The sequence below is a fragment of the Phodopus roborovskii genome, unplaced genomic scaffold (assembly GCF_943737965.1).
Source record: "Phodopus roborovskii unplaced genomic scaffold, PHOROB, whole genome shotgun sequence".
NCBI classification, from domain to species: Eukaryota; Metazoa; Chordata; class Mammalia; order Rodentia; family Cricetidae; genus Phodopus; species Phodopus roborovskii.
The window spans coordinates 26,400,322-26,425,125 of NW_026125397.1; the positions used below are offsets into that span (position 1 = coordinate 26,400,322).

At 45.9% G+C, this 24,804-nt stretch overlaps 1 pseudogene; it reads right to left on the bottom strand.

Annotated features, from left to right (window-relative positions):
- Window positions 1-15,848: 15,848 nt before the first annotated feature.
- On the bottom strand, window positions 15,849-16,187 carry LOC127215236 (60S ribosomal protein L37-like; annotated as a pseudogene).
- Between the last annotated feature and the right edge of the window lie 8,617 nt (window positions 16,188-24,804).

Consider the following 24,804-nt stretch of genomic DNA (forward strand, 5'->3'; position numbering starts at 1 on the left):
ACAAGGCGTATCTTACATGTAAACCAGATTTGGTGACTCCAGTGGCAGTGTCCCTTTGCAACTCTGGCCAAGGATGGAAATAAAGCCTCTCCCTGCCTTGGAGGATGAGTTTCTGCCCAAGCACTCTGTTTCCTGCTGGTTTGCTACCTTGGCCCTTGGCAGCAGCCTGGGGCGCCTGCTCTAGCCAGCACCCAGCCAACACAGTGAAAGTGATCATTGCTCCGGCTGCCTACAAGCCTCTGCAGGCATCCTCTGTCCTGGCCTGCTTTCAGGGGCTATCAGAGATGCTAGAGGCTGGCAGAGGGGAAAAAGTCAGCCAGGTCTCTTGGCATCTGTCCAAGTCCCAGAGAGGAGCTGCACCTAATCTAGCATCCTCTCCCTTTTTGTTCAGGTGCAGGCCGTTACAGCCCACTGTGTTGGGAAGCTTCATTCTCTAAGTACCAGTGTTGGGAGTGGAGCCTGATTAACAGCAGTTGGACTGTGAGAGCAGAGTGGATTCTCAGAAAAGAGGGTGTTCTTGTTGTTCTGCTTTAGGATGCCGGACACAAAGGCCCTCTGCAGCTGCCACTCACTCAGTCTCAAACTTGCCAGTCCCGAGAGCCATGAGCTGAGACATTCTGTTCACTGTCAAGTACCGGATCTGGTATTCTGTGACAGCAGTGTAAGGAAACAGAGCCACCTGTCTTGGGTGTACCCTCCCATGACACCTGCAGGAAAGCAGCCACAGACAGAGGCTGCAGGTCTGCAGATACCTTGCAGTTGCCCATGAAGCTCAGTCCTGGTGCTGAGAAAGTAATTAATGCCTATGGACTCCGTGCACATGTAAATGAGAGCTGAAGAAAAAGGAAAGGACAATGGAAACCTTGCTGTGGAATAACGCAGTTTTAAAAAAGAAACCCAATTCTTGAGGAGCTATTTCCATAAAACCATAACTTTCACTGGTATTCACCAGTGTGCCACTTGAGGCTGTGTTATGTCAAAACCGAATGTGTAATGTAGCCTGGACTGAGTATTTATCCCGGGTTCCATTTAACTGGTTCCAAAAGTTTTCTGAGCTCAACTTCCTAGGGCCTTTGTCCTGGACCTATGGGTACACACTGAAAAGCAAGAAAAAAGTCTTTTAACTGCCCTTTATATCTATATTTTATGAGAAAATAAGCTGAGCTTTATCGGTAGTAGGAGTATTGATAAATGTGACTAATATTTACTACATATGGCCACAATTACACATGTATGCAGCTTATAAATGAGTAGAAGCATGCTGTGAATGCAGGCTCAAATTTTTTATTAGATTATATGACCAAAAGTGTTTGGTGGGGCTTCTTCTAATCAGTATGGGGTAGTAGACCAAATTTGTCTTCCTTCCTGCAACAGTCTTCACAAGAAAGGCAGACAGGACACACAAAATACCTGTTTTCACAACACTAGACTTAAGGCAGTAAAGAGCTGTGTTCCCTGAGAACCAGGAAACAGATGAGGGGCCCTGTGCTTGCCTTCACTTGTTACGCGGTGCTCACATTGCTTAATAAGGAGTGTATGTGTTTACTTTTTAAAGTGTAGCATCATTTTTTCTAACTAGACTGTAAAGTCTTTGGGAGCAGAGGCTGCCTCTCCTGGACAACATTCCGCTGGTCTACAGTGCAATTGCCATGTGTTAGTTGCCAAATAGACATTCACTGGATACATGCCTGAGGCTCTCCTGGGGTGCAGCATGGCAAGATCAGAACTGATGGGATGTTGGAGCTATATGCACCATAGGTTATGTAGTCTGTTGCCTCATTGCACAGATGATGGGGCATGGCCAAGCTTGCCAAAGCTACACAGCCCCTCAGTGGTTAATAATTAGTGGACATTTTCTTCTCTCTAAACCAGTACTCAAGAGGTGAGCAAGGCAGAGCCTCAGGCTGCACAGCACCTTTGTTTGGGAGTCTGATTGCACTGTTAGCAGAGCAGGGGTATGATGGAGCACAAGAGAGGTTAAAGGCAGTGTATTCAGGGGCAAAGACAGGTGCTAGGGATTACTGTGGACAGGGCCACTATTAGCCATCGTTAGACCTGGGGTGCTGAAGAATTGGTCCCCGAGTTGTGCTTTTGGGTGGTAGTGTCTGGAATGCATCTGAGAAGCAGGGCCTTGTGGGAAGGCTTCATTGGGAGCACGTCCTCGAAGAGGATGCTGGGATGCAATTCCTTCTGCCTTCTCACTTCCCTGCTGTGAGTGAACGGCTTTGCTGGGCATGCCATGCCATGATGTGCTTTCTTTCCACAAAAACAGCAAAGCCAGTGGGGTACAGACTGAAACTTGAAAACTGTGAGCTAAAATAAACCTTTCTCTTTGCAAATCAGTTACTTCAGGCATATGTTATTTGATGGAAAGCTGACTGTCCCAGCCACCTAGGGTTGAAGGGATGGCCGGCCACTGCTCAGTTCCAGAAAGACGTTGAAGGAACTTGTAGGCTGAGTGCAGAACCATAAGGAAGTCATCTCTGAAATGAGCCCAGAGATCCCTGGATGCTTTGAAGGAGACTCTGGACTCTAGATCAAGGCAAGCCTCTCCTAGAAACCTTAAAAGAGTGATTGTAGACTTAAAGGCCTGTCCTTGGCCAATTATTGTTCCCAGCACAGCCCTATGGATGGTAGGGTCATTCTGAAAGCTGGGAAGGGTGGGATCATATGAGAAGTAAGTGCATGTGGCAGCTCTACCCACTGTCTTAACGCTTGGTGGGCTGCCTTTGGAGGTCCACATAGAGAAGCCCAGGGCTGCTTACTTGTCAGACATGGAGCACCCTCAGACCATAAGATGTGCTATGGCTCAGAAAGACCTGCCTCCTCATGATGGAAAAGTCCCTGGCAGTGTATTTCCGTGAGTTTAAAGCAAAATCTGCAGATCCATTGGGACTGCTCTCTGAGACCTGGTTCACAGTCAAGCAGTCCCAGCTCCATCACTTCTGGAAGTGGTTCGTCCCAGTGTTCGCTGGGTAGTGGGAGCTGTCATCAAATCTTTACCTTTGGGGTTTGTTTGTTTTTCTAGATTCAAACTATTGCCAACTCCTCAAAAGGCGGCCCGGTTCTTTCTGAACCGTTGTTAAGAATGCAAAGCTTCTAAGACGTGTCAGTCTTGATAGACTCATTCTATCCTGTCTGGAGTAAGGAGCAGATTCGTGCCATGGTGACCACAGCACAGGTGTGCGGGGCTTAGGGATAAAGTTTCATGTGTTGCTGCTGTTTCAGTTTGTATTTTTCACAGTGGACAGTTGGGCTTTGCCTCACAAAAAAATCAACAAAGTCTGAAACAAATAGTGATTTAAACGTGACTATAGCAGCTTCTGGATCCGCTAGGAATAGTCAAGCAAGAGACCCTACAGCTTAAAGAGTTAGAATTGTTCTTTGAATCCTACCCAGTGTTGGTTGAATCTCCTCAGGCTCAGAACCCAGCTTGGGAAGAGGTCTTTGGACAAACTTGACACCCAGGATTGGGCTCAACAGGCTGTATTCCGTTGGTGTTTGCCCCCACCCCCCATCCCGGCAACAGCAAGTCACCACTGAGCAGAAGCCTCAGTGTGGAGGGAGAAGGGCCGTTACAGGCAGCAAAGGGGACTTCCTGTGCACTGCCTGGGCTGAGCTGTCCAGCCTGCTGTGGGGGTCTCTGATCCATAAACCAGGAAAGGGTGGCATAGAGTCACTGTGTTATTTGCTTGTTTTGTTTCGTTTTGTTGTTTTCTTTTGTTTTAAGTATTTAGAACAGAACACTGGGTTTGATCCAAAGTACTGAAAAACAAATAAAATAGTTATTCATTATAAAGAAGAGCATGAATTTAATTCTCTCGGGTGCTGGCAGTCACATGACCAGTCATAAATACTCTGGGCTCAAAATGCAAACGTGATGTCCCCTAGGTCACGGCTGCGCTGGACTCTGGGCTCTGAGGGCAAATAAATCCTGCTTTATCCCTGGCAACTCTTTGTAAGCTGCCATTCTTATTAGTCTTAACCCCATCTGCTCAACAGCCAAGATCCTAGCCTGTGTCAGTCTTCCTGCACAGCAGTGTCTGCCTTCCTGGGGGCTGTAAAGCCTGTGTATTCCTCCCGGAACATTCTGCATTCACCCCAGCATGCCCACACACAGGTGGGTCCCTCTGCCCCTAGGTATTGGCCATGCCACATTTACACACACACACACTGGGGATCAGAAACACAGCACAACCAAGGGTTGTGGGTACCTATCTTCCCTAGAGAGTCTGCCACCCACACTCATCTTTGGTTCCTTTAGTTACTCCCCAAGTCTTCATTGTCTCCCTACCTCTCCTTATTGACACATCTTCAGGAATTCTAGGCCTCTCCTGATTTCATAAGAATCGCCAAGCTTTCTCTAGTCGCAGTCTCTGTCTCCTGGAGGGATGCAGTAGCCTTTCCACTAGTCCTGGGCAGGACCGGCTTATCTGCTACTCTTGCTCAGTGCCTGCAGTTGATAAGTGAATTCATATGGCAGGCGGAATTCAAAGACGAAGCCCGTGTCTCCCCCATGGACATACCATGTGATGGTTTGTGTTTTATAGGACAGCTGAGCAACCATAACTATAAGAAACAGATACTGTTCTGATAGGACTGACCTGGTAACACTGAGGACCTCAGACCTGGGAAGGCAGAGACCTGGATCCCACCAATGGGTTTCCTCTCCAACGCCTCCAGACAAATAGTCTGGACAGCTTTATCGAAGAGAGGAGAGAGCCAAGCCATGCTGTTTGGACTTCATAGGACTAAGAAGTCATAAAAAGTGTTGTTTTAAGCCACTGGGTTGTTGGTAATGTTGGCACATATTTAACCATGCAGAGTTTTCCTTTGGACAGAGTCTCACTGTATAGCCCAGGTGACTTCCATCTTGGAATTCTATCACTTCAGCCTTCTGAGTACCGAGACTGCAGGCGTGTATCACCATATCCAGCTGATGTTTAAAATATTTGCCATGGCCCCTGACTCCCAGGTGATAGGCTATGGCCTTGGTTGGCTGCAGATTTCTAGCAAATTGGAGGAACTTGTCCTCCTGGTTAAATGTGGGCGTCACTCAGCAGCGCACAGGGGTTGAACGGAGACAGAGATGACCTTGGCCTTTCTGGACCTGTTGCTTTCTCCTCTCCTGCAGTTAGAGCAAAACATAAAGGACCTCACAGAGGCACAAAGGAGGAAGAGGAGATGACCTTGAACAGAATGTCGGTGAAGATGAAGAGAAAGGAAACCACACTTTGCGATGGAGCCAGATCCTTCAGGGATGGCTCCCGTGCTCCTGGAAGGCTGGCAAAGGCTGGCTTCAGGGAAGAAGTTAGAGAATGAGGGGTGATCTAGAGGGACTTTGGGTCTGACAGTATCAGGGGTAGCATGAGTTAGCATAGGAATACATTCTGGGTCCACAGCATGAAGTCTCCTGAATGAGAGGCAACATGAAGTTTGGAGTGATTTGGTAAGCATTGAGGGGCCATGGCACATTGGGAGCTAGGAGAATAGACTCAAAGTGGACAGAATAACCATGGTGAATTGAGCGAAGGCAGCAGGAGGAACCCATTGTCCGATGTTTTGATCGCATTCTGACAACAAGCTTGTTTGGAGTCAGAGGGTGGAGCTAGCCATTAGCTGACCAAAATTGACTATAGAGGTTTTAGAGGACTGAAGACAGATAGGAGACAGGAAGTAGTAAGGCAGAAGCAGGATCTCAGCCTTAGGCTTGAGGAACAGAAGAGAGAGGCATTGACTGTTGGCTTCTCCACTTCTCTGATCAATCGGGTTCTCATCCGATTGATATCTGACTCCTGACTTTTTCCTGATAAAGAATAGATAAATACTTCAGGAGACTTCTTTGTAGACAGAGGATGGAATGGGAACTGTCACAGTAGCTTTTGCTGAGAGGACAAAAAATGAAAACATAAAACCATAGCTTCCAGCACCATTCTATACCTCAGTCCAGTCTTCCTGCATTCATCTCAGTGCTGTTGTGCCCAAAAGACGAGTCACGGTATTGACGGAGCTGAGAATGGCTAACGTTAGGTAATGGGTGTTAAGTCAACCTCAGTGCAGACAACCTCTGCCAGGTGGTGGTGGTGGTGGTGGTGGTGGTGGTGGCGCATCCCAGCACTCAGGAGGCAGAGGCAGGCAGATCTCAGTGAATTCAAGGCCAGCCTGGTCTACAGAGCAAGATTCAAGCCAGCCAGGGCTGCATAAAGAAACCCTGTATCAAAAATCAAAACAAAATAAAAACTCCACAGCCTCCGGTAGAGAGAAATGTCAGCCAGCTGACCTTCAGGGAAGAATGGCATGGGATCACTTGTCTTATTTCCTGATTTTGTTGTTGTTTTAATTTCAAGTGCTTGGGACTGAACACTGGGTTTGATCCAGAGTAGTGAAAAATAAATAAATGTTATTATTAATAATAAATGAGTTTATTATTTATTCTCTCTTTATCAGTTATTCTCTCTTTACCAATAAGACTTTGCCTCATCCTGTATTTTCACAAACACACACTCAACTACAGCCCATTGTCTTCAGTTCAGACAACTTTTCCAGCTATGGACAGAGAAGACGTTATACAGCCTGTGTTTCTTAGTTGGGTGGTTCTTGTAGCCACCTTGGTTGCCATGGAACAGTCCTTTGGGCTCTTCCTTCGGCACTGGCTCCTGTTGCCTCCCTCCCTGCCTGACTGTCTAAGTGATGGTTGGCACTTCCTAGTCATGACTTTATAGGCTAAAAGACACACAATGTCACCTATTGTTCACCGCCAGACCAGGCCAACAGGCTGCTCTTCCTCCCCACTCAGCTCTGGGCGAGCACACGTCCTCCACCCGGTACTTTAAAGGCAGATGATTCGTTTTTATCATTTGCCAACACAGCTGAGGATGATTAGTAATTAATCAAAAACACTGACTTTTAACTTCCCACGCTCTCTCCAGAGATGTTCAGTGACAGCTTGCATCTGGACTTCAGAGCTGAGCAGATAGAAGTGGGTACCATGCAGAAAAGACTTGTTTTTTCTGGTTTATTCTTCTTAAAACACAACTCTAGCTTAATCCCATTTACGCAGTAAACTTGATTTTAAGGTGGTCCCATGTTGTGGAGTTTCCCTTGGTCCCTTTATACAGCTTCCTTTGAAACCAGAATGCTGTGTCAGGGTTTCATGGAAATAAAACTGAGTTGAGACCACATTTTCTGTTCATCAAAAGCTTGAACCAAAGCACACACACCAGCAGTGTGTTCCGGGAATAATGAGACACCATAGTCTTCTCTACTTCCAAGCATCTCTCTGGTGTTATCCAAGTTCAAGGTCTCAGGCGTGACCACCTACAGGTTTCCAAGAGCAAATGTGCAATGTTACATGTGAAAGGGTCGTGACAAAAGATGGTCTGAGGCCGTGCTGAGGTTTGAGCCAGAAGAGCACATGCCTGCTTCTAAGCTGGAGCTGCACCATCTTCGTGACCATACTGTGGTTTTCATTGCAGAAAAGGAAAGAGAAGGCAGAGAGCAGCTCACCTCAAAGTACACCTCAGAACAGAATGGCTACTCTCTAAAACGGAGTATTTGTCATTGGTTTCGGCAGAGGCTAGGGAAAAAAAAAAAAAAAAAAAAAAAAATCCCACGCCTTTTGGAGCAACACAGATTGACAATGCATTTTAACAAAATCATGTTTTAAAAAAGCATGGCATGCTTCCTTTTAAGAAGGCTCCCTCTGTGTGCTGTGGTTACAAGCTCTGAGCTCGCTGTGAGCGCCTCCAGAAAGGCAGCTTACCATTGTGTCTATCCATGATTGACAGTGTCTCTGCTACTCTTGGAATTCTTTAGCTCGTACTCTTCACCCTCCAGCCACCTGCCCTTCTTTAATTTATTTTGTTTTATTTCACTTTTAGCTTTTCATTCAGGATAATGTAGAGGAATTCAGGAGTGTAGAGGAAACAAAAGGAAATTAAAACAAAAACAAAAACCACCTCCACTTGTAACAGGTCCTTTGCAACTTACCACAGCCCTGGTAAAAGACAGAAGAGGAAGCTATTGCCCAAGATCAGAGCTGAGACAAGATCCACAGATCACTTATAAAATTCATTCATTCACTGTTGCCCTCCCAGTCACCTGAGAATAATGGAGCTAAGCTGACTGTCCTGCAATGTTTTGTTTTGTTTTTCAGAAAGGCTAAAAGACTTGTCATCTCTAAGAACTGACCAAAATAATTCAGGAAATAAAACTAATGGAGCTACATCTTGTCTTGATGACATTAAACCAGTGTAGCAGTTCAAACGAGCGAAGCTCTGCTCACAGCTGAAACCAGCTCCGAAGTCAGCTTGCAGGGACCAGTCAGAAGGCCTGGACTCTCCTGCTTCATGCATGTACCAGCTCTCCTGACCTCATTTTTCCCTCTAGATATAGGGCAGAGGGCATGCCAGACTCACGGTTCCAGGTTCCCATGTTGGCAGGGTTATCTTAGTTATGGTTTCTATTGCTGCAATAAACACCATGATCAAAATTTAGGGGAAAATGGGCTCATTTTACCTTACTGCAGCTCCTCAAGTCACAAACCTGGAGGTAGGAGCCGATGCAAAGACCATGGAGGAATGCTGCTTACTGGCCTTTTCCCCATGGCGTGCTGAGCCTGCTTTCTTACAGCACCTAGGACCATGAGCCCAGGTTGGTTGCTGCTAACAGTGACCTGGACCCTCCCTACTACTTCCTCTTTCCTCCTTGTCTTCCTATCTTCCTTTCCTATTGGCCAACAGTGCTTTATTCATTAACCAATATGAGAAACATATTTACAGAATGACATCTCCCATTATGTCCTCTTTTCTGTCTAAATAAAAAGAAGGGTTTTAACCTTCAAAGTAATCAATGCACCATAGGCATGCTAATCTGGTGGAACGTTTTCTCAACTGACGTTTCCTGTCTGAAAATGACTCTCTCTACCTTGTGTCAAGTTGACATAAAATGACAAACAAAAGGAGACTGCTCTTTGGGTAGGGTTTTAAATTTTTAGAGAAAGTATCTGATGATGGGGGTGTTCATCTGTATATATGTTTCTCTTATTGGTTGATGAATAAAACACTGTTTGGCCATTAGCCAATAGAGGCTAGGCAGGAATATAGGCAGGACTAGGAGATGAGAATTCTGAGAAAGGTAGAGAGAGGGAGACCGAGAAGAGTTGCCAGGTAGCTATGGAAGGAGTAACAGGAAGGAGTAACCTTCTCCAATAAGGTAAGACCATGTGGGAATACTTAGATTAATAGAAATGGGTTAATAATTAAGACAAAGCTAGCCAATAAGAAGCCCTAGCCATTGGCTAATAGTTAATAAATATAAGTCTTTGTGTGTTTATTTGGGGCAAGGTGGCTGTGGGACCAAGTAGGACAAGAAATACCAGAAGCAATCTGATTGGCATCAATTAGATGGGCTGCCATCCCGCCAGCTCTGATCAGAGAGTGGAATTGTTGCTGGAGTTATTGGGGTGAAAGTCTGGACTCTGGCAGACACAAGTCCTGCTTGCCCTCAGTATACCTATTATATGGACAAACCCGGGAAAGGCAGGAACATTGGGAAGAAGGGCAAAATAAAGGGTCCAGTGACTCTCAAGGCTATCTTTGGGGAACTGACATGAATCAGATATGTCTAACCTTTTGAAATTGAGACACAACATTGACATTTGTCAAAAAAAAAAAAAAAAAAACAACAAAAACCAAAAGACCAACTCATTAAAGTTTTAAATAAGCTTACAATTTTGTGTTAGGATACATTCGTAGATATCCTTGGCTCCATGCTGCCTGTGAGGTCTCACACACATGGGAGGGCTAGAGGTGTGCATAATTAAGCAGTACTGGTAAGGTGAGGTCCCCACCCATCAATGACCCATCATTGTTTTGGCTGGAATCTCTTCAGCAAGGTGGTCTTACAAGTTGTCAGAACTGTGTGAAGTCTCTTACTGGGAGCCTGGCATCTGCCTTCATCCCTTCCCTCCCTCCCCCATGGGATTCCTGCTGACATTTTAATCCTTTGGGGTCTATTTAACAGTCTTTAACAAGAGTACCTTGGCTCCTGCCAGAGTGGCATAGGATCAGGAGTCTACACTTGGCTGCTAAGCATGGAGAAACACTCAGAAGAGTGTTTATTATCCCAGGACAACAGGGCACCTGCCCTTCTCTTGCTCACAACCTGAAAGCTAAATCTCTTGTGTTGCAAAAATGACCATTAAAATAGTTTAGGGCCAGTTGCTATAGAGGAGGGGGAATGGACACAGGATTAGAATGAACTCTTAGGAAATAACCAGAGTGTCCCGGGTTTCAGAAGAATAGGAAACATATTAAAGGCATATAAAAAATCAACCCACGGCAATGAAAATGAATTGCACTTACAGATGTCACAAAATTACAGTGGTGTGTGAACAAAAACAAGTCATGAAAAAAACACATTCCAGACAACTTTCAAAGCATGTGAAAGTGGATAATATGCACAGGAACACATGTCTATTATAACACGACTATGAAAAAAAAAATGATTGGCCAAATCCAGAAGAGTAGTCACATTGTATGGTAACATGATCAGAAATTAACTTTGAGAGGGCTAACATTCTGCCTTGGTTCTGTTAAGCTGAACAATGGCTTTGGTGTTCGTTTTACTATTGTTTAATCTATGTGCACTTTACTTGTTTGTATATTTTATACCAAACACAAAGCAAAGGCTGTCAGGCAAGCATTCTGCCTCATGAACCGTAGACAACACCAGCTGCCTGTGCTGTGCTCAGTGTGCTGGGGTGCTGCAGAGAGCAGTGAGCAGCTCTGTTATTTGTCAGGTGGTTTTCTGTCTTCTGTCCATGTGATAACCACCCAACAAGGAGAGTGTTTGGGGCACCCTGCCAGACTGTGAGGAGAGAGTGCCTGGGGCATAGCATTTTCTGTTTTCTATGTCCTTTCACCTAACATCAGGAAGCTACTTGTCTCTGCTCCCAGGTCAACCATCCCAGCAGTAGATCAGCATTTCCATCAAAGCATGATTACAAACTTTTTGACACTTTCTTCAAAAGCTGGGCATGGAGGCACCATGTGACCCAGGAATTCTATCCCTAGAGGACTTATTTGTATTCAGTGGTTTATGGCACTAGACAAAAGATAGAAGCATGGCTGCCAGTACATGAACAGATGAATAAAATGTAGGGTAGCCATAACCCATGGGCTGTTGCCAGTATAAAAAGAAATGACATTCTAATACTTATAACAACATGGACAGACCTTCTTAGAAACATTATGCTAAGTGAAATAAGTCATACACCAAAAGACAGATATTGTCTGATCCCATTTTCATCAGATATGTAGATTAGGCAAATTAACATTGATGAAAAAATAGTGTAGGTAGAAGAGAAGGGAAGTTATTATTTAAGGGGCAGGAACTCTGGCATAGTGTTACAGTTCTACAATAAAGTGAGTATATTTGATACCGTTCAATTACACACTTACACATGGTTAAAATGATAAATATAATGTAGTCTTCACCACAATTAAGGAGCCCATGAAGGCTACATATCTGAATGAAAGAAATGGTCGTAGGAAAGCAGACCCTTGCATAGCATCCTGTCCCTTTCTTGGTTTTCCTTGCTAATCACCCAAAGATCATCAGCAGTTAGTTCCCCGAAGGTCATCTCCACATCAGTTTATTCTCAGGGCAACACTGTAGATGAGACATGATATTTGTATGTTTTCAACACAACAAAACGAAAACATCTTGAGCTCATGGAGTATGGTATTGTGGCTCCTGACTGTAGTGACAGCAGTCTGTGGATCAGGGCTAAATGCCACTGACATAGACCAGCCAGGGTCCACAGTGGGCTTCTGGGTGGGGTGAAGCCCAGAAAGACACTGGTTGAGATCACACTTCACAGGAGTGCCAGCAATCATACACCTCTTTGCCAGTGGTGACAAGGACATCGTGGCAATGCATTTGGTCAAATATATCTTCTGGTTTTTGTTGTTCTCATTCATTTTTGTTTGCTGACACTAGTTGTTCTATAGGAAGAATGTGATTTGTTTGTTTGTTTGTTTGTTTCATGGTTCTGGAAGTTACACACCAAGCCTTGTTCATATTGTGCAAGTATTTTACCCAAATTGTACCCCTACCCCTCTCAATTATTTATTCTGAGACAGGGCCTTGTTAAGTTGCTGGGGCTAGCCTTGAACTCACTCATGGTCTGTGCAGGCTTTGCACTTCTGAGCCTCCTTCCTCAGTTCTGATTTAAAGGCCTGGCTTCTCCATTGAAATAGGCAATGATCATCCCCTGGTCTATCAAATGGGTGCTGTAGATCACAGCACATAGTTGAGGCTAGACTAAGCCAGAAAGGACTCTGTAGGTGCCAAGGGCAAGAAGGCAGGCTGAGGTTAAAGACCACATCAAAGGCCCTGGGGAATATTGTCTGTATGAGACCCCCCCCACCCCCACCACACACACATAGTAGTAATATCAATAGAAAGATTAGTTTAGTATGCCCTTGGACAAGAATCTTTATTTCTTCAATCAAAATTCAATTAACTTTAATAGACCCTAATTTCTTTCTGTAATTTAAAACAATTCATAGACTCCTCTAAATACCATGGGTATAAACACTGTGCCTGTATGTGCTATGTGGGTGCATTATTCCCAGGCTATTGTGGTGTTCCCTGCTTTCCCCACAAGAGACTGGGATATGTGCCCCCTCCCAGCTCACCCACCGTGGCTCATTCTCTTGTGGTAGGAAAGGACTTGGCATCGACATGGCTTTGGGCCCCCTTTCACTTCTCAGGCCAGTAGGTTTCTGGCCAAGACATCCTTGACATCTTGTGGGATATAGGAACAGCTCCTTGTAATTGTAGTCACTTTCATTGTGAAAGCCAGTCCTGTGGGTTTTTCGTTTTTGTTTTTGCCCCACCCCTACCCCCCACCCCCAGACAAGGTGTCTTTGTGTAGCCCTGGCTGTCCTGGAACTTACTCTATAGACCAGGTTGGCCTCAAACTCACAACGATCCACCTGCCTCTGCCTCCCAAGTGCTGGGATTAAAAGCATGGGCCACCACCACTAGCTCAGCCAAGCCAGTTTTTAACATGGAATCATGAACTAAGTCTACATATTTGTGCATTCCGGTAACACTGACCAGCTTTGCAGACTCTGGACTTTTGGACTTTTTGAAGACCACTGTTATTGGTGCTGTGTTCCATATTGAACACCTCGAGATCTTGTGATATCAATTGCATATCCTTCAACCTTCCAGTGTTTCCCTGGATGTTCTCTGTCAAGAACATTCATTATTGTTGTTTTATGTTTTTTGAGAAAAGGTCTCATGTAATCCAGACTAGCTTTGAATTTGCTATAGCCAAAGAAGACCTTGAACTCCTGATCACCAGCCTCCAGGTCCCAGGTCCCAAGCATTAGAATTTCAGGTGTGTACCACTATCGAGTCTTTTTTTTTTTTGACAGGGTTTCTCTGTATTGCTTTGGAGCCTGTCCTGGAGCTCCGTCTGTAGATAGACCAGACTGGCCTTGAACTCACAGAGCTCTGTCTCCCAAGTGCTGGGATTAAAGGGGTGCACCACCAATGCCTGGCCTGACCACGGTTCTTATCGCTTGACGAGTGCCACTTGTTACTGGCGGATCACTTAGTTCTCAATACTGACTGGTCAGTTAAACCTGTGAGCTCTTTTTTCCATCCCAAACTGAGGCTAAGCCAATCTCTCTCTAGGGTCAAGCTGCTAATGGTTTTAACTCTATTTCCAGCAGACACAGCTTGTTCTCTCTGAGCTGGTTCCTTGAGGTCATGGTGAGGTCTTTATTCTGTCTTCCAGGACAGAGGCTTTCCTTCCCATGCTTGGTCACCTTCCAATTTGACAGGCATGCTTGTATTGTCTTCATCCTGGAGTGGTAGGGCAAAAATTCTATTTTCAAGATCGCCAGCAGATATTATTATTATTATTATTATTATTATTATTATTATTATTATTACTACTACTACTACAAAAGTTGATTCTGTATCCTGATGTGATTGAGTTTCTGCTTTGGATTTTTGAATTCTTGGGAAGAAACCATGGTAGTTTCTTGGGAAATTAGCCATGGTAGTTAATTTATGATTTTGTTCATAAAGGAACCTCTTTGATATAGTTTATTTTTTCTTCCTCCCTACATCTTTCCCTACCTCCTTCCTTCCCTACCTCCTTCCTTCCCTACCTCCTTCCTTCCTTCCCTCCCTCCTTCTCTTACTGCCTCCTTCTTGTCATCATGCATAAGGCCAGATTTCTGAGATAACCATTCAGCAATGATGGTCTATTCTGACCACATAGTGGTAAACAGTGCTCTGGTGAGGGGTAGCCAGGAAAAGACCAGCAGCCTGTGAGGGAGATGGCATCTGCTTGAACTTTCTCTTTATGCTCTGCAGTCCCCTTATGTTGTGCTGGAGCCTTGGGGAGATACTCCCAAATCACTGCCTATGTCTACCCTGCTTTAAGGGGCCTCGGAGACAGCCACGTTCAGATTGCTCATGGAATGATAACTAGGAGAGGCTAGAGTATGGTTTTGGGAAACAAAGACCTCCCTCTGAGGATTTCCTGGAAGTAAAGAGGGAAAAGGGAGAGATGGATGTTATCTCGTGGTTGGTTACTGGGGACAGGTTGGCCTTCGACAACTGGAGAGCAAATGTCCAGGTGGCATAGAACACTGCTAACAGTGAACAAGCAGGGACAGAGAATCTGAGCTCCCAGAGGACTTCCTTCAGACAAATTAATTTACCAACTGGTGTCAAACCTGGGCTACTCACCTGCTCAGCATCCTTCTACCTATACTGTGCTCACCCGCTCACTCATCTATCTCTTCATTGTGGACTTGGACACTATTTTTAACTCTGTACTCCTTGTAAGCTTCCAAATGGAGCAGAAGTATACTGAAAGGCATTTGACAAATGTGATGGTAAAGTCGAGCTGAGTCAGATGTGTATCATCTCTCAGTTTTCTTTGACAATGAGGCCCTGCTGGCTTGGCATTCTCTTGCCTGTCTGTGGCTTATGAGGCCCTCATGGTCATCAACATAAACATTCTGAGGAATCTGAGACACACGGGCTACTGGAGGAGCCACATTTGCTTCTCCGTTCTTAAAATTGGAGCTGCTGGTAATATTCAGAGCTGAACCAGAGCCTTACACGGAAAGCATTTGGAAGAGTATTCTTCAGTGTATATGGTAAAATAGCGACTTTTCTATCCCTGTCTACGGTGTGGACAGCCAGGTCTTTCACCTGCCTTGCATCTTTTCCCTCCTCTTTTGCAAATATCACCCTGATTTGGGAGACGTGGTGGTCTGTCAGGACCACACCCATGCCTGACAACCTGTGCCTAGAGAAACATGGCAAGCTTCCCTATTGAAATGATCTCAGAGGTCTGTAGGGTCCAGGGCAAGCATAGTCACTTGTGGACCTTCAAACTATGCAGAAGAGGCGTCACCCCTACATGGAGGTAGGGAAGGGCTGTCCACCAGAGAAGGTCCAGTAAGCCTTGGTGGCTGTCATGCTCTCGCTTCCCAGGAGCCCTGACAAGAACAATGAGATGGAGAGACTCGATGTCAAAGACACGCTGATGTGTCTGTTTTCAAGGACTTGGTGATGCCTGAACTGCCTTGGCAGGAGGATCTCTGTAAGTTCCAGGCTAGCCTGCTCTACAGAGCAAGTTCCAGGACAGCCAGAGCTGTACAGTGAGGCCCTGTCTTGAAAAAAAAAAAAAAAAAAAACTTTAAAAAGAAAAAGAGAACACACTTCGAGCCTATGACTTGTGCCTGGGTTAGAAGCTGTGCAGTGGCTGGGTCCTGATTGGAAGATCAATTTCACACTTTTTTTTTTTTTTCAGAAACCAGAACATTTATTTTATGACTGACTGAAATCCTTAAGATGAGCTGGATGCTGCAACAGCTGCCCTCTTGGGTTTAGGTGTTGTCCCTTCACACAATCCATGTCTGAATCTTCGATAGACAATCTTTAGGTGCCTCATACGCCCAGTCCCGGTAGTGTTTTGCCTCTTAGCCTTGGCACTCCAGTTATACTCTCTCTTGCGCTTGGCAGGGCAGCCACATTTGCCACAGGGGGACTTCTGAAGGGGGTAGGCCTTGGAGCCACAGCGGCGGCTGCGGCACAATTGTCTTATTGTGACGCTTTCCAAAGGATGACGTTCCTTTCCTCATCTTGTTTCTGCCGCTGAGGCCAAAGAGACCGGAAGAGACAATTTCACACTTTGACTATAATTTTTTAATCTTTTTTGATGTGTATGTGTATAATTTTGTTGTATTCAAGTCTTTGATACCGGGTAAGTTTAACTGAAGCCTCTGATGAGGAGACAAAGAAGCCTACCTTCATTTAAACTTCAGGTGTGATAGTGAGTCCTTGTGTGGCCTTGAAAAAGGCCTCTTCACCTCTTGGCCTCAGTTTCCCTGTCTGCAAAATAAGGCTCATAATCCAAACTTGGGTGCCTCACTGGGCTGCTGCTGTACATTAATTACTGTTTATACTGCAAGTGGAAGTTGGGTTGTGTTAATTATTATTATCATTCCTGACTCTTCCAGCCAAACTCAAGCCAACCTTCACCTTGCTTTTAGTTCCTGAGATCTGACAAGAAACAGCCCAAGGCCACAAGGAGGGTGACAAATCAAAGGCTCATGGAAGGTAACGCCTGCCTCTCCTGGCTGAAAAGTTTCAGCCAGCCAAAGAAAGCTCTTGGCTCTGAGGTTCTGGAACACAGGCTGCATTAGAACCTCTTTCCTACAGGGCAAGCTTTCTGAAGCTGTTGCCACACTTCTGTCCATCACCCCTTTGTGTGCCTGTCATTTAATCTACTAAGAAGTCTGCAGATCAATAAGAGGAGTTCACCCTGTCATTACACGAGCCCCAAATTACAAGTTACAGAGGAGGAGCTCTCAGACAGGTTGTGCTCGCTCATGAAGAAAGATAATGCGTGCTTTCTTCTGGTCACTCTTTGGGCTTATGACTTTGCTTTCTACTGTCTAAGTATGACAGTTAGGAGATTGCACGTTACCCAGGCTGTGACGGTCAGGATGTCCGGTTTCATCTAAGGTCCTTGTGAGCTCCTTCCTTCCCTGGGGATTGAACCTGGGGCTTTGTACACAGCAGGCAAGCATCCCACCACTGTATTAGTGCTAGGTACCGATGTCCTAGGTAAGATTTGGCGCACTCGGTTCTAGGGAAATCTTCAGTCTCCCACGAAGCACCACACACTTTCTCAATAGATGGAAGCCTGTTGTCCAAGGGCAGATCATGTCCCTGCTTATGTGTTTAGTGTACCTGTCTGCACCCATGGTCACTTCTGCGGGCATTACCCTGTAACTGTCTTGGACGAGGCAGTCCCTGAAGTAGTCCCAGCCCTTACTTTCTCTAGCTATGTGAGTCCCCAAAGCAGGCAGGCTCTGCCTGCCTCTTTTGTCTGCTCAGCACTGTAGGCAGAGTTGTGGTGGCGAGTGCTAGTTAAGTAATTAATGATTGTAAAGCACTTTGAAAACACAAAGAACTAGATAAATGCCAAGTGTTATTGTTATTAGCGACGAGGAGGCTGTTTAGTCACCCTTTGCCCTGAACTCAGCTCGTTGCCCCCACTGTGGCCACAGGCTCATTTGTGAACTAGGATGAGAACTCTCCTCCTCCTTGCAGGCGCTGTTTCACACTGAGTCAGTGACCAAGGTGAAGGGCAGGGGCCAGGAAACCTCCCCTCCTCATCTCCCACCTGCTCTCACAGCATTGCCGGCTTTGTGGCTGTCAGGCCAGCATTTACCGAAAGCGGGGTCTGAAACTGCCTCTGTTTCCCATTCACCTGGGTTAGTAAGCTAGCTGGTGTTTACGTGAGCTCTTGATTTTGGTGATTATGCCGCTGGCCCATCTGAGGACAGGATGGAGCTTGAGGTGAAGCCCCACTTTCCACTCAGTTGGCCTTTCTTTCACGTGCTGTGCTGTTTTGTTTTCTTCCATGGGCGTCTGTCCCTTTGACACAGTGACTTGGCTAAGCAGGTATCGTTTTCCCCTATTTTACAGATTGGAAATCTGAGGCCCGGGACATTATGAGCCTGTATACGGCCTCCAAGGCATTTTCAGTGTGGTAAGAGGGCCAGGGTTCACCTCAGCTCTTGTGAACGCAGGCTAAGTAGTATTCTCTGACATCTCTGGTGTCCGCAGCCAACTCTAGAGGATGTGTGAGGACTTAGTAAACATCCTGCACAGGTGGGAGCAGAGGAGACACTTTTTAGGAGATGCCATGTCTCTGGGGACCGTCTGACCCACAGCCTTGGATAACGCATGGCATGCAGAAGTGTACTTTGTTTGTTTGGGGCTTGGCATCCCAGAATCTGACACTCCATAGTACGTGAGACACAGAGAAACTCTAGAACTTACTCTTGGGACTCACCCCTTCACAAACGATAAATCAAAGTCCAGAGAGGCCACACTGCTCACCTGGAATGGCAGGCAGAGCACACGGTGAGACTGCCATGGGCTCCCCAGCCCTACCCTGGCATCTTTCTCACAGCCATCCACAATCCACCCACTGTTTTGTTTTGTTTTTTTAATTGTAATTAGTGAGGGCCCGGGTGGTTTTACATTCTTTGTGTTTTCCTACTTTTCCAAAACTGGAATCTGCAAAAGCTGAAATGCAGCTTAGGAGTAATCAGAAAACTACATTACTTCACACACACTCGCTGATGGAGTGTTTGCTTGCCATGGTCATGCAGCTGCCCATCTCAGGACAGAATGGAGCTCCGCCCCCCCCCCCCCCCCAGTGGATGGATCAGCTCAGTGGATGAGGATTTCTTTCACATATGTCCTGCTTTGTTCTTCGTCTAAATGCAATGCACGCCTGCAATCATGGAGGATTGCATCTCTCTCTCTCTCTCTCTCTCTCTCTCTCTCTCTCTCTCTCTTAACCTTTTTTTTCTTTGAGTTTTTGAGGATAACATAAAGTAGTGGGTTTCACTATGGGCATTCTCATACACATATGTCCTTTGAGTATTGAATTTTTCTTCCCTAAACACATAACCCTCTTAGGTTGAAAGATAATCTTTAAAGGTTTAGATTCTCTCCACTTAATCTATCTCCCAAAGGTGGGGTGGCAAGCTTGGAGGTGGCTGGCATGGGTGGCTCCCACGGGAGTGGGAGGCATGGGTGACAAGATTCTGCCTCAGAACCATTCCAAGATCTCCACAGTCAAGAGACCTGGTAGTGTTCCTGCCTCTGGTGCATGCTGTGTACTCCCGTGACCCAAACTTGGGCCTACTGCCACGGCCTGAGAAGCTGTGGTGTTCCTTATTTCAATTAGTAAGTTTGTGATGTGGCCACAGGTTTAAAAATTGCAGCTTCAGAATACACCAGAGTTCAGTGTGTGTCCGCAATGGTGCCTAGGTTGGGGTGGCACCCGAGGCAAATGGGCTCAGGTACAGCCTTGGGTTCTGTCTCTGCTCATCCCACCCAGAGAGGATAAGAGGCTTGCCTGAGGACACACAGCTAGGAGGCGGTAGAGCCCAGGTTCAGATGGTGTCATCTTGGCTCCAAAGCTCGTGTTCCCCATCTCCCCCTAATCTCATTGGCCCTCGCAGTCTGAAAGCCAAACTGAAGTGAAGTGTCCTGGGACCTCTGGTAAGCCTACTAGGAAGGTACAGGTGTTGGGGTGCTTGTAACCCTGCCTCACATTTTATGTCACCTAACTGGAAATACCTTGCTGGAGGTTATCCTAGATGCAGAGAAGAAAACCCAGCAGGAGCCCTAGCACTTGGGAGGCAGAGGCAGGCAGATCTCTGAGAGTTCGAGGCCAGCCTGGCCTACAGAGCAAGTTCCAGGACAGGCTCCAAAGCTACACAGAGAAACCCTGTCTTGAAAAACCAAAAAGAAAAAAAGAAAAAGAAAGGAAGAAGAAAGGAAAGGAAAGGAAAGGAAGGAAGGAAGGAAGGAAGGAAGGATGGGTACAGGCACTGGGAGAAAAGGGCGTCCTACACACGTGTGAGTCCTCTGTAGGCTGTCGTACCTTTGTATATCCTCAACTGACTTTGCCTCTACCTCCTGACTCCTCAGAGCCACACTTACCTACAAGTTCTATGGGCTGAAAGCACAGCACTGGGTAGTCCACAGTAGGCCCTGTGGACTCAGCCCTGGAAGCTGGTCCTGTCTTGTATCTGCTCCATCAGGGTGAACACGATCCTCTCCTGGAAGGGTGACTTGGTGGCGGGTGGCAAGCAGGGAGGCTGAGAGCAGAGGAGATGCCACTTGTACCGAGCACTTCTCTAGAGAAAACCTTTCATCTAGCTGGCTCAAAGCACCTATGAGTGAGTGTTTACTGCTTGGGATGCTTCCTAAGAAGGTAAGTGTGTTGCCTCGTGTTTATGGATTACAACCAAGGAGACAAGGGTTATTAAATGGTCCCTTCAGCCAGCATATACCACTAAGACCTGGAATTTGTCTGTTTCTGAACTGAAACAGAGGGCAGAGGCCAGAACAGTGGGCAAAACTCAAGCCCTGTCACCTGTCTTTGCCAACCCCTCTCACACCTCCCCAAGAAAGTAGGAAGCTTGCCACTAGACAGGGTGTCTCAAGGAGACTCCCACAAAGTCAAGAAGTCAAAAGAGGAAGAGAAAAGAAAGAGGGTATGAAGCAATAAATAGCCCAGAAGGAGGTCAGGGGCTCTCTCTGGCTTCCTGTAAGTGTGATCCTAACCAGCCACATGCGAGGGAAACCAAATGTCATGTGAAGTAGTGAAATTGTCACCCTTAGGAGGTTGGGCCTCAAGGCAAAAGGTCAGAATAACCCCTCTCTAGCAGAGCTAAGGTCCCTAACACTATTTTTAGCAACTCCTAGAATTTGCCAACTATTTTTAGAAACTCCTCGAATTTGTCACCTCACCCAGCTACGAGAAGAGCCAAAGAACTACAGTTTGTCTCTCAGATAGGCAGTGCCGAGCTTTAGCTGATGAGCCTCTGAGCATTGTACAGGGCAGATGTTCACGGTGAATCACACTGGGGCTTCTGGCAGTCAAAGGACTCGAGTGGAGGGTGTAGCAGCCAGTCATTACCCTACCTGTGAGGCACAAGGTCAGCCTAGTGGTTAGCTGTGTGGATCTGGAAATCGTGTAGATTTGAGCCCAGCCACCACCTCGTTTTCCTCATCTGCTAATCAGAGCTTGCCGTGCCCCTCCCCTTTGCCATGGTTGTAAGAGTATATACTCACTCCTAATAAGCATTCATGAGCAGCAGCTGTTGTGTTGTTAACATTTACACTTTCTAAATTAAAGGTGGCCATGAAGACAATCAGGCTATTAGACTCAGGGCTCTGAGCCGTACCCCTCTCCTCTGGGCTGCTGGAGAGTGCCCTGTGAATCCAAGTCCTGCTCTAGTCTTGGAGGTTTTGCTTGCTTTGTTTCTCACTTCTCCTGGGACAATACGGATGAAAATGGCCATTGGTGTCGTGGCCCTGCTGACACAGTCCATCTTAGAGCCCGGTCTCAGTTTTTCATGACGGAGAGTTTGAAGCAACGACAAGCATTTTCCATAAACCATGAGACTCTGACAACCCTTGGAGTCCTCTCTTTAGAATAACGAACTTGGGCACTGTATTTATATCAGTGTCCCACATTATCCACAGCGCAGTAGTTCTATATGTAAAGAGTCAGGGGCCTGAGTTTGTATGTAATGAGCCATTCCAACCAGGGGAAACGTGGGTTTCTGGGAACCTGCCGTCATAACATTTTGTCAACTGATCAACACATCAACATGTTCCTGTATGATTTTTGTGTAGAGATTCCTTCTTTATACATATTGATAATTTTTTTTAGCAAGGAACCAGTGATGGGGCCTACTGGCTCAGTGGAGTGGGTGAGAGCACTTGCTACACAAACAAAATTTCCTGGATCCTTGGAACCAATGTAAAAAAGATGAACATAGCTGCACATTCCTGTAACCACAGTGCTAGGGGATGGAGAGGCTGATTTGAGAGTCCACTAGCCAGCCAAAGTAGCCAAAAGGACAAGAGGGCAAACTTCAGGTTCGTTGAGACACCCTATCTCAAGGGAATAACATGGAAAATGAGATTGTCCTCTTCTGGCCTCCAGGTGATTGAAAGTCACCCCTCCCCCAACAAGCAAACACACACACACACACACACACACACACACACACACACACACACACACACACACACGAGAGCCCTATAACTCATACCTGAATAAACTTTCTGACACACATTTTCTCCCTGGGTCACACCCCAGCCTTGCTGCTCTGAGGAGCATTGGTGACACTTCAGCAGTGTGCTTGGAGTCACTGTAAACAGTTACATCGCTAATGAAAGGCACACAGAGGCAAAAACCCATCTCACAGGGAAAATAGTGTGGGAACTAAGCCAGCAATGCAGACACTGCCTCCTTCATGTCCATGGAGATGAGGTACTTGATGTGTTTGGAGCTCGTAATCAACTACAAACACCTAAGTATTGATTATAAGTCAATTTAAATGAGGAAATACATTTTCACATGTGGAATCTGTAAGTAATGGCAATAACTTTATGTATCCTGGGATTGAGAGCCCATGGAAGTTAATCCTTGGACCATGACAATAATCCTCCAAAAATAGGAATAAACAAAACATCTTTATCTTTCTGTAAGAAAGAAAGAAAGAAAGAAAGAAAGAAAGAAAGAAAGAAAGAAAGAAATGACTACAGTCTTTTCTTTTGTTTCTTTTGAAACATGGTCTCATATCCCAGTCTGGCCTTGAACTCACTAGCTAGCTGAAGATGGTCTTGAACTTAGGACCCTCTTACCTTCACCTCTCAAGTGTTAGGATACAGTCAGGTGCCATCATGCCACCCAAATGGGCATCTTTTATCAAGATAGTTCATTTTTGCCTTGACATTTTATCCCTCTGGGTTTTGCTTTAAGATCTAGTTATAACAGGCATTGAAAGAAATGAACATATTATAAAATGCATATTTTATATGCCATTTATTTGTTATTTGTTTTTGTTTTTCAAGATAGGGTTTGTGTGTGTGTGTGTGTGTGTGTGTGTGTGTAGCCCTAGCTATCCTGCAATTAGCGCTGTAGACCAGGCTGGCCTTGAACTCACAGAGATCTATCTATCTCTGCCTCTGGAATGCTGGAGTTAAAGGTATATGGCACCACTGCCCAGTTATATTTATTATTTTTTATTTTTAGGAGCAAACTTACCTTTCTTGAACAAATACGATTATTGCAAAAATATTCAGGTGCAGGCTGGTGTGGAAGCCAAAAGGTGCAGAGGCCTGCCACTAGGATGGTGAAGAGATTTGAGAGAAAGAGGCCGAACTGGAGTGAAGGCAATGAGGAACAGCCTGATGTGAGAGACCTGCACTGCCGCCTGAGGCCATGGTGATATCTGGATTGTGCTACTGCCGAGGGCCATGTCTGGGTCCATGGCCCTTATGTAGCACCCATGTCACCAACGGAGACCATGTGGTCTTCCTTGATCTGGGCCGCTGGCTGAGGCCATGTTGGTGCCTGAGTACTGGGCAAAGCTAGACCACCACAGGCCACCACAGGGTTGCGCTGGGGTGGATGCAGGAGAGACGGCTCTGCCCCTTGCTGGCTGCAGTGCTGGAGAATGCAAGCCAGCCCTTGGCCTGGGCAGGGTGTGAGAGGTAGCCCTGGTGGCATGGGTACAGCTAACAGGCTGATGACTCAGGTACCACCCAGGCCCAGATCCAGGGCTTTGAGCTGGCCCACCACAACACCTACCCCATCTATGAGCTGCTAGAGCACATGAAGGGGCTGGTCCTGCCGAATGATAGCTGCAGGATCTCCATGACTCAGTCCCAGTGAGGATCCAGTATTGAAGGTGTAGCAGAAGCCAGGGGCCTTGAACCAAACCAATTACTCACTGCAAGGAACATTTGTAAGAAAAGCTGTTTGGGCAATGTGTCACTGTGTGACACATTGCAGCTTCCGCACCAAGACCTTAATTTTTTTTTTCTACTTTCTTTTGAGGAGGGTATATATATGGAAGTACTGTGAAATGAGAGGAATTGGGGTACATGATGTGAAATTCACAAATAATCAATAGAAAATTATGGAAAAAAAGAAAAATATTTACACAAAAATATTAGAAAGAAACATGACAGAATGAAAACATTTGTTGGGGTGACAGAATAGGGATATATATTTTTATAGTATGATCTCCAGTATAGATGTCATATGATCTCAGACATAATCGGACTTAAGAAACAACACCAGGGCTGGGAATACATGCCACTGAGCAATTGTGTAACACGCATGAAGCCCTAAGTTCAATTCGTATCCCCACAGTACTAAAAACAAAAACCTAACAGCAGACCCCTTCAAGAAGAACACCATATCTGGGAATGGAAAGTGGCCAGAGAGAAGACTTGAACACACAAAAGGTGATACACTCTTTAGTCACTTCTCCCTTGGAAACCCGTTACTGTTGGGGAAAGCAGCTTAGCTCCCTCTGTCGCTTCTGTTCTGCAGAATCCTGGGGTCCATGCTGCTTTTCCTCAGGCTCCTTCCGATTCCCTTTGTTCCATGCTGAGGCCCAAACTCAGAAGCTGTGGTACCCAGTATGTAATTGCTGCAGATAACTAGTGCATCATGGCTCTAGAACCTGTGATTTTATACAAACTACCAAGCAGCATGTGATTGGATGAAAATGCTTGTGGGGCGTGTCCAGAGGGAAACTGTCAGCAGGAAGGGCAAGTGGCCTCTAATAAGGCTGTTGTTCAGGTGCAAGTGTGGCCTACAGCCTTTCAGCTCTGCAGGCAGGGTGTTGCCCACAT